Source organism: Pan troglodytes, chromosome 14, assembly GCF_028858775.2.
Source record: "Pan troglodytes isolate AG18354 chromosome 14, NHGRI_mPanTro3-v2.0_pri, whole genome shotgun sequence".
In the NCBI taxonomy this organism is placed as follows: Eukaryota; Metazoa; Chordata; class Mammalia; order Primates; family Hominidae; genus Pan; species Pan troglodytes.
Window position 1 is genome coordinate 44,510,907 of NC_072412.2, and position 13,049 is coordinate 44,523,955.

Here is a 13,049-nt window from a genome sequence, read left to right on the forward strand (position 1 = left end):
CTATGCTAAGTAAAGCCTTTGTGCATTATTTATATTTATTATTTGTCACATTTAGATATATAAAAGACGGGAATAGGCATTATTTTGTCTTTTTAAATAAGTTTTAATTTTTGTGTGTACATGTTAGGTGTGTACATTAATGGGGAACATGAGATCTTTTGATTGAGGCGTACAATGCATAATAATCACATCAGGGTAAATGGGATATTCATCACCTCAGGCACTTATCCTTTCTTTGTGTTACAAACAACCCAGTTATAATGTTTTAGTTATTTTAAAATGCATAATAAATTACTGTTGATGGTAGTCACCGTGCTGTGCTCTCAAATACTAGATCTTATTTGATTCAATCTTTGAATCAAATGGTTTAAATCATTTTCATTTAATTTAAATGATTCAATTTAAATTTAATTTGGTTACATTTTCTTTTTTTTCCTTTAACTTTTAAGTTCGGGAGTACATGTGCAGGATATGTGGTTTGTTACATAGGTAAATGTGCACCATGGTGATTTGCTGCACAGATCATCCCATCACCTAAGTATTAAGCCCAGCATCCATTAGCTATTCTTTCTGATGAGCCCCCTCCCACCACAACTCCCCTGACAGGCACCAATATGTGTTGTTTCCCCCACAGTGTGTCCATGTGTTCTCATTGTTCAGCTCCCACTTTTAAGTAAGAACATTAGTGTTTGGTTTTCTGTTCCTGCAAAAATTTGCTGAGGATAACAGCTTCCAGCTCTGTCCATATCCTTCCGAAGGACATGATCTTGTTCCCTTTTATGGCTGCATTGTATTCCATGGTGTATATGTATCACATTATCTTTATTCAGTCTATCGTTGATGGGCATTTTGGTTGTTTCCATGTCTTTGCTATTGCGAAGAGTGCTGCAATAAATATACATGTGCATGGGGCCGGGCGCGGTGGCTTACGCCTGTAATCCCAGCACTTTTGGAGGCTGAGGCGGGCGGATCACAAGGTTAGGAGATCGAGACCATCCTGGCTAACATGGTGAAACCCCCTCTCTACTAAAAATACAAAAAATTAGCCAGGTGTAGCAGTGTGCGCCTGTAGTCCCAGCTATTTGGGAGGCTGAGGCAGGAGAATGGTGTGAACCCAGGAGGCAGAGCTTGCAGTGAGCCAAGATCGCGCCACTGCACTCCCGCCTGGGTGACCGAGAGAGACTCTGTCTCAAAAAAAAAAAAATAAATAAAATAAATAAATAAATAAATATATGTGCGCATGTATCTTTATAGTAGAATAATTTATATTCCTTTGGGTATATACTCAGTAATGGGATTGCTGGGTCAAATAATATATCTAACTCTAGATTTTTGAGGAATTGCCACACTGTCTTCCACAATGGTTGAACTGATTTACATTCCCACCAACTGTGTAAAAGCATTCCTTTTCCCCTGCAACCTCACCAGCATCTGTTGTTTCTTGACCTTTTAATAATTGCCATTATCACTGGCACGAGATGGTATCTCATTGTGGGTTTGATTTGCATTTCTCTAATGATCAGTGATGTTGAGTTTTTTTTTCATGTTTCTTGACCGCGTGTATGTCTTCTTTTGAGAAGTGTCTGTTCATGTTCTTTGCCCACTTTTTAATGGGGTTGTTTGCTTTTTTTCTTGTAAGTTTGCTTAAGTTTCTTGTAGACTTTCCATATTAAAGCCTTGTCAGATGGATAGATTTCAAAAATATTCTCCCATTGTGTAGGCTACTTGTTCACTCTGATGATACTTTCTTTTGCTGTGCAAAAGCTCTTTAGTTTACTTAGATCCCATTGGTCAAATTTTGCTTTTGAAATTGCTTTTGGCATTTTCATCATGAAATCTTTGCTGGTGCCAATGTCTTGAATGATATTGCCTAGATTTTTTTCTACGGTTTTTATAGTTTCCAGTTTTACATTTAAGTCTTTAATCTCTCGTGAGTTAATTTTTGTATAAGGTATAAGGAAGGGGTCCAGTTTTAATTTGCTGCATATGGCTAGCCAGTTTTCCCGGCATCATTTATTAAATAGGGAATCCTTTCCCCAGTGCTTGTTTTTGTCAGGTTTTTTGATGATCAGATGCTTATAGGTGTGTGGTTTTATTTCTGAGGTCTCTATTCTGTTCCGTTTGTTTTTGTATCTGTTTTTGTACCAGTACCATGCTGTTTTGGTTACTGTAGCCTTGTAGTATAGTTTGAAGTCAAGTAGCATGATGCCTCCAGCTTTGTTCTTTTTGCTTAGGATTGTCTTGGCTATTCAGGCTCCCTTTTTGACTCCATATGAATTTTAAAATAGTTTATTCTACTTCTGTGAAGAACATCAATGGTAGTTTAATGCGAATAGCATTGAATCTATAAATTACTTTGGGCAGTATGGCCATTTTCACAATATTGATTCTTCCTATTCATGAGCATGGAACGTTTTTCCATTTGCTTGTGTCTTCTTTGATTTCCTTAAGCAATAGTTCATAGTTCTTGAAAAGGTCCTTCACTGCCCTTATAAGCTGTGTTCCTAAATATTTTTTTCTTTTTGTAACAATTGTGTATTGCAGTTCATTCCTGATTTAGCTCTCTGCTTGACTGTTGCTGGCGTATTGGAATGCTAGTGATTTTTGCACATGGATTTTGTATCCTGAGACTTTGCTTAAGTTTCTTATTAGCTTAAGAAGCTTTTTGACTGAGACAATGAAATTTTCTTGACATAGGACCATCTGCAAATAAAGATAATTTGACATTCTTTCTCCCTATTTAAATACCCCTTATTTATTTCTCTTGTCTGATTGCCCTGGTCAAAACTTCCATACTATTTTGAATAGGAGTGGTGAGAGAGTGCATCCTTGTCCTATGATGGTTTTCAAGGAGAATACTTCCAGCTTTTGCCCTTTAAGTATGATATTTGATGTGGGTTTGTTAGATATGGTTCTTATTATCTTGAGGTATATTCCTTTAAAACTTAGTTTATTGAGAGTTTTTAAGATAAAGGGATGCTGAATTTTGTCAAAGGTCTTTTCTGCATCTATTGAGAAAATCACGTGGTTTTTGTCTTTAGCTCTGTTTATGTGATGAATTGTATTTATTTATTTTAATATGTTAAACAAACTTTGCACCCTAGGGATGAAACTAACTTGAATGTGATGGATAAGCTTTTTGACGTGCTGCTGGATTTGGTTTGTCAGTATTTATTAAAGATATTTGCATCAGTGTTAATCTGGGATATTAGCTGAAGTTTTCTATTTTTGGTGTATTGTGGTCAGGTTTTTGGTATCAGGATGATGCTGGCCTCATAAAATTAGTTATGGAGGAGTCCCTCCTTTTCAACTTTATGGAATAACTTCAATAGAAATGGTACCAGCTTTTCTTTGTACCTCTGTTAGAATGCAGCTGTAAATCCATCTGGTCCTGGGCTTTTTTGGTTGGTAGACTACTTATTACTGACTCAATTTTAGAACTCATTATTGGTCTACTCAGGGTTTCAATTTCTTTCTGGTTCAGTCTTGGGAGGATGTATGTATTCAGGAATTTATCCATTTCTTCTAGATTTTCTAGTTTATGTGGTTTATGTGCATACAGGTGTTCATAGTATTCTCTGATGGTTGTTTGCTTTACTGGGGGGTCATTGGTGATATCCCCCTTATCATTTCTGGTTGTGTCTACTTGATTCTTCTCTCTTTTCTTCTTTATTAGTCTAGCTAGTGGTCTACTTTATTATTTTTTTGCAAAAAAAAAAATCTCCTGGATTCATTGATTTGTTGAAGGAATTTTCATGTCTTTATCTTTCAGTTGCCCTCTGATCTTGGTTATTGCTTATCTTCTGCCATCTTTGGGTTTGTTTGCTTTTGGTTTTCTAGTTCTTTTAGTTGTGATATTAGGTTATTAATATGACATCTTCCTAGCTTTTTGATGTGAGCATTTAGTGCTATACATTTCCCTGATAACACTGCTCTATCGGCATCCCAGAGATTCTGATACATTGTCTCTTTGTTCTCATTAGTTTAAAAGAACTTCTTGATTTTGCCTTAATTTCATTATTTACCCACGAGTGACTCAGGAACAGCTTGTTCAATTTCCATGTAGTTTTGTGGTTCTAAGTGAATTTTTCAGTCTTGAATTCTAATTTGATTGTACTGTGATCTGAGATACTGTTATGATTTCAGTTCTTCTGCATTTGCTGAAGAGTGTTTTATTTCAGATTATGTGATCAATTTTAGAGTAAGTGTATATGGCAGTGAGAAGAATGTATATCCTGTTGTTTGCAAGATGAGGAGTTCTGTATATATCGATCAGGTCTGCTTGATCCAGAGCTGAGTTCAGGTCCTGAGTATCTTTGTTAATTTTCTGTCTTGATGATCCATCTAACATTGTCAGCGTGGAGTTAAAGTCTCCCACTATTATTATGTGGGAGTCTACATCTCTTTGTACGTCTCTAAGAACTTGCTTTATAAATCCAGGTGCTCCTTTATTGGGTGTATATCTATTTAGGAATAGTTAGCTCTTCTTGTTGAATTGACTCCTTTACCGTTATATAGGGCCCTTCTTTGTCTTTTCTGATCTTTGTTGGTTTAAAATTTGTTTTGTCAGAAACTAGGTTTGTGACCCCTACTTTTTTCTGTTTTCCATTTGCTTGGTAAATTTTCCTCAGTCCCTTTATGTTGAACCTATGTGTGTCTGAACCTATGTGTGTCTTTGCATGTGAGATGGGTCTCATGAAGACAGCATACCAACAGATTTTGACCCCGTCCAGCTTGCCATCCTATGTCTTTTAATTGGGGCATTTAGCTCATTTACATTTAATGTTAATATTGCTATGTGTGAGTTTGATCCTGTCATCATAATTCAAGCTGGTTATTTTGCAGACTTATTATGTGGTCACTTCATAGTGTCACTGGTCTGTATACTTCAGTATGTTTTTGTAGTGGCTAGTAACAGTTTTTCCTTTTCATATTTAGTGCTTCCTTCAGGAACTCTTGCAAAGCAGTCCTGGAGGTGACTTATTCCCTCATCCTTCGCTTGTCTGAAAAGAATCTTATTTCTCCCTCGCTTATGAAACTTAGTTGGGCTGGATATGAAATTCTGGGTTGGAAATTCTTTTCTTTACGAATGTTGAATATTGGCCCCAAATTGCTTCTGTCTTGTAAGGTTTACACTGAGAGGTCTGTTGTTATACTGACGGATTTCCCTTCGTAGGTGACCCAGCCTTTCTCTCTGGCTGCGCGTAACATTTTTTCTTTCTTTCAACCTTGGAGAATCTGACGATTATGTGCCTTGGCGTTGATCTTCTTGTGAAGTATCTTACTGGGGCTCCCTAGATTTCTCGAATTTGAATCTTGGCCTGTCTTTCTAGTTTGGAGGAAGTTCTCCTGGATGACCTCCCGAAGTATGTTTTCCGACTTGGGTCTGTCCTCCCTGTCTCTTTCAAGTACCCCAATCAGTTGTAGGTTCAGTCTTTTTACATAGTCCCACATTTCTCAGAGGTTTTGTTCATTCCTTTTCATTCTTTTTTCTCTATTCTTGTCTGCCTGTCTTATTTCAGAAAGATAGTCTTCAAGCTCTGAGATTCTTTTCTCCACTTCATCTATTCTGCTATTGATACATGTCATTGCACTGTGAATTTCCCATGTTGTGTTCTTCAGCTCCATCAGGTCAGTTATGTTTCTCTCTAATCTGGCTATTCTGGTAAAAATATGGAACGCTTCAAAGATGTGTGTGTCATCTTTGCATAGGGGCCATGCTAGTTTTCTCTCTATTGTTTCAATTTTAGTATAAGTGCCAAAGTGAGCATGACAGTATATTTTTAAAATCCCAAGTGGTTTGTATTTATACCCCATTTATTTACAGACTCCAGAATTATGAAGCTATTTTAAAAATGGTTAGCAAATTTCCCATATCTAGTTTACTAACAGATTTCAAAAAGGCAAAACATAACAAAAATAAAACAAAATAATATGAAATGAATATGTACAGTATAATAATGAAAACTGTTATTTAATGTTAGGATTTACTATAGTCATCATTTATATATTAATTTGTGGTATAGCAATTTTTAAATCTTAATGACTTATATTAATCCTTTTAAAAGTGCTTCCTTCTAGTAATATTTAACATGCCGATTAATGCATTTTAATATTTTTGTTGAGGTTTAATTGACGTACAATAATCAGTGCATAAAGTGTTTAATTTGTTGAATTGATATGCATATAAGCCACTCAAATAAACACTGCAATTAAATTGATGAGTATACCCACCAGCCCCAAGAGTATCTTCTTTTGTAATTCATATAGAGTCCTACAACCTCTCCTTTCTACAACTATTAATTTCCTTTCTGTCATTATATTTTGTTTTTCTTATTTTAAGCATTTTATATAAGTGGAATCTCACATTATGTACTCACTTTGTGGAGTTTATTTTACTACCTTGTTTTTGTTTTCAGATTTATTCACATTTTGGTGTTAATCAACACTTTAAAATTTCTGAATAGTATTCTGCTTTATGGGTACACAATTTGTTTATTCATTTACCTGTTGATGGATATTTAGAATGTTTCCAGTTTGGTGCTTTACAAATAAAGCTATAAAAATTTGTGTATAAATCTTCATGTGAACATGAATATCTAGGAATGAAATATCTAGAATATATGCAAGTTTAAGTTAGAAAGAATTTCTAAAAACTATATTATAGAAGAGGTTGCTAGCAAGATGGCTGAATAGGAACAGCTCCAGTCTGCAGCTCCTGGCGAGATCAACACAGAAGGCAGGTGATTTCTGCATTTCTAACTGAGGTACCCAGCTCATCTCATTGGGACTGGTTAGACAGTGGGTGTAGCCCATGGAGGGCAAGCCAAAGCAGGGTGGGGAGTCACCTCACCTTGGAACCACGAGGGGTCGGGAACTCCTTCCCCTAGTCAAGGGAAGCTGTGAGGGACTGTGCCGTGAGGAACAATGCACTGCGGCCTAGATACTATGCTTTTCCCACAGTCTTAGCAACCTGTAGTCCAGGAGATTCCCTCGGGTGCCTATGCCACCAGGGCCCTGGGTTTCCAGCACAAAACTGGGCAGCCATTTGGGCAGACAATAACCTAGCTGCAGGAGTTTTTTTCATACCCCAGTGGCACCTGGAACACCAGTGAGATGAAACCATTCACTCCCCTGGAAAGGGTGCTGAAGCCAGGAAGTCAAGTGGTCTAACTCAGCAGATCCCACCCCTATGGAGTCCAGCAAGCTAAGATCCACTGGCTTGAAATTCTCACTGCCATTACAGCAGTCTGAAGTCGATCTGAGACACTCGAGCTTTGTTGGGGGAAGAGCGTCCACCATTACTGAGGCTTCAGTAGGTAGTTTTCCCCTCACAGTGTAAACAAAGCCACCAGGATGTTTGAACTGGGTGGAGCAAACTGGAGCTCTGCAAAGCCTCTGTAGCCAGACTGCCTCTCTAGATTCCTCCTCTCTGGGCAGGGCATCTCTGAAAGAAAGGCAGCAGCCCCAGTCAGGGGCTTATAGATAAAACTCCCATCTTCCTGGGACAGAGCACCTGGGGGAAGGGGCAGCTGTGGGCGCAGCTTCAGCAGACTTAAACGTTCCTGCCTGCTGGCTCTGAAGAGAGCAGCAGATCTCCCAGCACAGTGCTCGAGCTCTGCTAAGGGACACACTGCCTACTCAAGTGGGTCCCTGACCCCTGTGCCTCCTGACTGGGAGACACCTCCCAGCAGGGGTTGACAGACACCTCCCAGCAGGGGTCCACAGACACCTCATACAGGAGAGCTCTTGCTGGCATCTGACAGATGCCTCTCTGGGACGAAGCTTCCACAAGAAGGAACAGGCAGCAATCCTTGTTGTTCTGCAGCCTTTGCTGGTGAAACCCAGGCAAAGGGGGTCTGGAGTGGACCTCCAGCAAACTCTAGCAGACCTGCAGAAGAGGGGCCTGAGTGATAGAATGAAAACTAACAAACAGAAAGGAATAGCTTCAACATCAACAAAAAGGACATCCAGACAGAAACTCCATTTGAAAGTCACCAACATCAAAGACCAAAGGTAGATAAATTCATGAAGATGAGGAAAAACCATTGCAAAAAGCCTGAAAATTCCAGAAACCAGAATACTTCTTCTCCTCCAAAGGATCATAACTCCTCGCCAGCAAGGGAACAAAACTGGATGGAGAATGAGTTTGACAAATGGACAGAAGTAGGCTTCAGAAGCTGGGTAATAGCAAACTCCTCTGAGCTAAAGCAGCATGTTCTAAACCATTGAAAAGAAGCTAAGAATCTTGAAAAAAGGTTAGCGGAATTGCTAACTAAAATAAGAGTTTAGAGAAGAAGTTAAATGACCTGATAGAGTTGAAAAACACAGCAGGAGAACTTTGTGAGGCATACAGAAGTATCGATAGCTGAATTGATCAATCAGAAGAAAAGATATCAGAGACTGAAGATCAACTTAATGAAATAAAGCATGAAGACAAGATTAGAGGAAAAAAAAATAAAAGGAACAAGCAAAACCTCCAAGAAATATGGGGCTATGTGAAAAGACCAAACCCACATTTGACTGGTGTACCTGAAAGTCACAGGGAGAAAGGAACCAAGTTGGAAAACACTCTTCAGGATATTATCCAGGAGAACTTCCCCAACCTAGCAAGACAGGCCAACATTCAAATTCAAGAAATACAGAGAACACCAAAAAGATACTCCTTGAGAAGAGCAACTCCAAGACACATAATCATCAGATTCACCAAGGTTGAAATGAAGGAAAAAATGTTAAGGGCAGCCAGACAGAAAGGTTGGGCTACTCACAAAGGTAAGCCCATCAGACTAACAGCGGATCTTGCTGCAGAAACCCTGCAAGCCAGAAGAGAGTGGGGGCCAATATTCAACATTCTTAAAGAATTTTCAACCCAGAATTTCATATCCAGCCAAACTAAGTTTCATAAGCGAAGGAGAAATAAAATCATTTACAGACATGCTGAGAGATTTTTGTCACCACCAGATCTGCCTTAAAAGAGCTCATGAAGGAAGCACTGAATATGGAAAGAAAAAGCCGGTACCAGCCACAGCAAAAACATTCCAAATTGTAAAGACCATCGATGCTATGAAGAAACTGCATGTCTGTGTAGTCATTCATGATACATTATGAATCCCCAATAATTATAAACCATAACTAATGTGAACAATTCAGCTAAATTATAGATGTTATTGAATAGCTCTATTTCAAATACCAATCTCTTCTTTTTGGCTAGTGCTTCTCATGTCCTGTTTAAATAATCTTTGTTCAAATCATTATGGTATTCTCCTCTCTGCTCTTTTAAAAAGCTTTATTAAATTTCACATTTAGGTCTGTGATCCAGCTCAAATTTATTTTTGTGTATGGTGTGAGGTGAAGGTCAATGTTCAGGTCTTTTCCACATGGATATAAAAATGCCCAAGTACCTTTTGTTTGAAAAAGCCACTCTTTTTGTTGTTGTTGTTGTTGTTGTTGTTTTTGAGACAGAGTCTCGCTCTGTCGCCCAGGCTGGAGTGCAGTGGCTGATCTCGGCTCACTGCAAGCTCTGCCTCCCAGGTTCACGCCATTCTCCTGCCTCAGCCTCCCGAGTAGCTGGGACTATAGGCACCCGCCACCACACCTGGCTAATTTTTTGTATTTTTAGTAGACATGGGGTTTCACCATGTTAGCCAGGATGGTCTCGATCTCCTGACCTCGTGATCCACCCACCTCGGCCTCCCAGAGTGCTGGGATTACAGGCATGAGCCACCACGCCTGGCCTGAAAAAGCCATTCTTTCTCCCATTGAATTGCAGTGCATCTTTGTTGCAAATCAAGTGGGCATATATATGTGGCTCTGTTTTTGGATTTTCTCTTTTGTTCCACTGGATTATTTGTCTATGGAAACCTTTAACATTAATTAGTCAGTTATATTCCTTTTCTAAGTTTAGAAGGAAGAGATGACCCAAGTTTAATACGTAACTAAATTATAAAGCTATGCATAAAATTTTGAGCAAAGTTTCTGGGAGGTGAAAAGTTGAATTGCATAAAACAATACTTGATAGGCCAAAAAATGATCAGTATGGAAGTATTCTAGTCTTTTCCCACTTTATGCACCCAGTGAAGCAAATCCTGTAATTTCTCATTGAGTTTCTCTTACTTTATCACTCTATGCTTATTGGGAAAGGGTCTGAAAAGTCAATCTGCATAATAAAACAGAGAAGCATGTTGGGAGAGTTTAGGTGGAATTTGAGACAGAGTGATGCTTGGGAGTAGATTCTGGGTGTAAATAAATTGGAGGGAGGCACAAAGGTGTTGCAGGATAGACGAGCCCCCAAATTGGGGCTTAGCCCGAGAGGGTTCTTGGCTTTGCCTAGGAAGGAATTCAAGGGTGAGCCAGTGGTGTTAGCAATTTTTTGTTGAATGGCACTGCTCCTTGATAAGCAGGGCTAACTTACAGTCAGGGCAACCAAAGTTGGCAGCTATGGACTGTTGGCAACTCTATTTATATCTACTTTCAATTATATGCAAATTAAGAGGTGGGCTAATGCAAATTTAGGGGCAGGTTATTCATAACTTTCTAGGAAAGGGGCAGTAACTTCTGGGTGGTTGTCATGGCATTTGTGAACTGTCATGGTGCTGGTAGGAGTGTCTTATGCTAATGAGCAGCTAGGGATCACTTTTCTGGCCATCTGCTGGTTCCTGCCAGTTTCTTTACTTTACCCATGGGGACCAAGAAATAAGTCCTGCCGGTGGTCTCCTACTTCAACTGAATGTGGTGAAGTAGGGTAGAGAGTTATGATCACCTCTGATGATCCTTTAAAAATGCAAAGAAAGAGTTCTGGTTGCATTATAATTATTGCTGTTTTTTTTGTTGTTTTTTTTTTGAGACAGGACCTTGTTCTGTCACTGAAGCTGAAGTACAGTGACACAATCATGGCTCACTGCAGCATTAATATGGTTGGTTCTTGAAATGTGTTTAAGTAGATTCGATGCCATTTCAATTTCATAAGAAAGCATAAGATAGAGTCACAGGAATAGAAACTGATTAAGGAAAATTGTGCTGCTTTCAGAATTATGTCTATTGCCACTTCAACCAATCCACATAAGCAAAATAATCTAATCTCATAAATTTTTCAGATGAACATGATTACATTAAATTGCTTTCTTTCCAATAAAGGCTAATTAATACATGTTTTCAAGTAAATTTAGCAAAATTTTAATTACTTTATGAATTGTATAATTAAAAATCAGAAAATGTCATTCATCAGGCTATATCCTCATTTTTGGTTCTGAAAATATTACTACTATATATAAAGAAACTATGAGCCTCTCTTGAACTTGACAATAAGCTGAATAAGCTCCCTTCCTTCCTTCCTCCCTCCCCCCTCTTCCTTTCTCCCTTCCTCTTTCACTCCTTCCCTCCCTTTCCTCCCTCCCTTCCTCCCTTCCTGCCTTCCTTCTTTCCTTTTCCTTCTTTTTTGATGTTACTGTTATCCAGTAACTACTATAGTGGCCTTTGAGACTGTGAGACACATGACTCTGCTGCTGGAGTGTGAACCAAAGAAGCAATGATGGGAATCTTCCGTCATCAGAACAGCAATAGTGGATATAAATATGGATCTGGGTTGATAGAGGAGAAGCAAAATGTTTAATTTATACAACATGATCCCATTCCTCTTGGACGTGAAATGAAGAAATAGTTGTGGTGAGCTAGGAAAAGTACGCTGAGGACTTCTGAAGAAGAACCTCTGATTACATCCTAAGGAGAGTTAGCCGCACTTCAGAGCTGGAGAGAAGCACACAGCACCCTCCCTTTGATTGCAGTCACTCCCTGGTCACTGTCCTAACAAATTAAGCTAATGGTGGGGGTAGGGATGCTGAAGGAAATGCCACATCATGTTCCAGATGCCCTTTCTGCCCTGGGGTGGTGATGGTGGCTACAAGGGGGAGGGAATGAGGTTAGCAATGAGAGAGGTAACTGAGGTTGAACTTTTTTTTTAGAAGAAAAAGTTATTTACTCTAGTTTTTTTGTAGTAAGATCTCTGTATTCTGATAAAACTCCATTCAATTTCACAAATGTTTGTGGAGCTCTCATTATGTGGTAGGCTCTGTGTCAGTTGCTGTCGAAAATATAGACACAAACACTAGCTACTGTGTGTTGAGTAACTTCCTGTAAGAAGTGGCATTTGGAGAGTGAGAGACACTTGGGAGGAGGCTCTGGGTATAAATGAAGCTGAGGGGAGGGGAAATGGAACGCAATAAAGTAAGACTGAGAGTCATGAGTGCGATTGCCTTTGATGGTCCTCAAGTAGTGCAAAGAGGCTGGGCACGGTGGCTCACACCTGTAACCCAGCACTTTGGGAGGCCTAGGCAGGCAGATCACCTGCGGTCAGGAGTTCAAGACCAGCCTGGCCAACATGATGAAACCCCATCTCTACGAAAAATACAAAAATTAGCTGGGTGTGGTGGCAGGCACCAGCTACTTGGGAGGCTGAGGCGGTAGAATTGCTTGAACTCAGGGGCAGAGGTTGCAGTGAGCTGAGATTGCGCTGCTGCACTCCAGCCTGGGCAACAGAGTGAGACTCTGTTTCAAAAAAAAAGAAAAGAAAAGAAAAAAATAGCAAAGAAAGAGTTTTGGTTGCATTGGTTGCATGATAATCATTGTTGGTTGTTGAAGTATGTTTAAGTAAATTACTTTACCTCCTTAATTCCCCCACCAAGTCTTATCATAGGAAGGTAATTCTATTGACAGAAGAGAGAAGGAAAGCTCATCTGACTTTAATACATTACTCAAAGTGGAGCCAAGATTTGATATAAGATTTTCAGATTTCAGATTGAATGCATCTGCTTCAATCGCTAAAGGACAGAAAAAGACCTTAACACAACTAACAGGAATATAACCTGGAGAAGTATGAGTGCTGAGAACGCAGGTGTGGGGCACAGGAAAAGGAATATTTTGAGTCTCCTTCCTGGAAAGAAAGTGCTTAGGGGAAGTTTCTAATTTCCAGAGGCTTAGAAGAGCACAGATAAGGGAATGGTGACTCTGCCAGGAGAAACTGACTATTGCCTGACCACTGCTCAAACTAGGGCGAG

The 13,049-nt window shown here is 39.3% G+C and overlaps 1 protein-coding gene and 1 non-coding gene across 6 annotated transcripts in view; one reads left to right on the forward strand and one right to left on the reverse strand.

The window, feature by feature from the left end:
• The window catches only part of RUBCNL (rubicon like autophagy enhancer), a 161,847-nt gene that overhangs the window by 22,127 nt on the left and 126,671 nt on the right, over positions 1-13,049 (forward strand). The gene's annotated exons all lie outside the window — the stretch shown is intronic.
• Positions 5,668-5,771, reverse strand: LOC112205327 (U6 spliceosomal RNA). Its single transcript, XR_002939222.1, has one exon. It is a non-coding gene; the product is annotated as a U6 spliceosomal RNA (small nuclear RNA).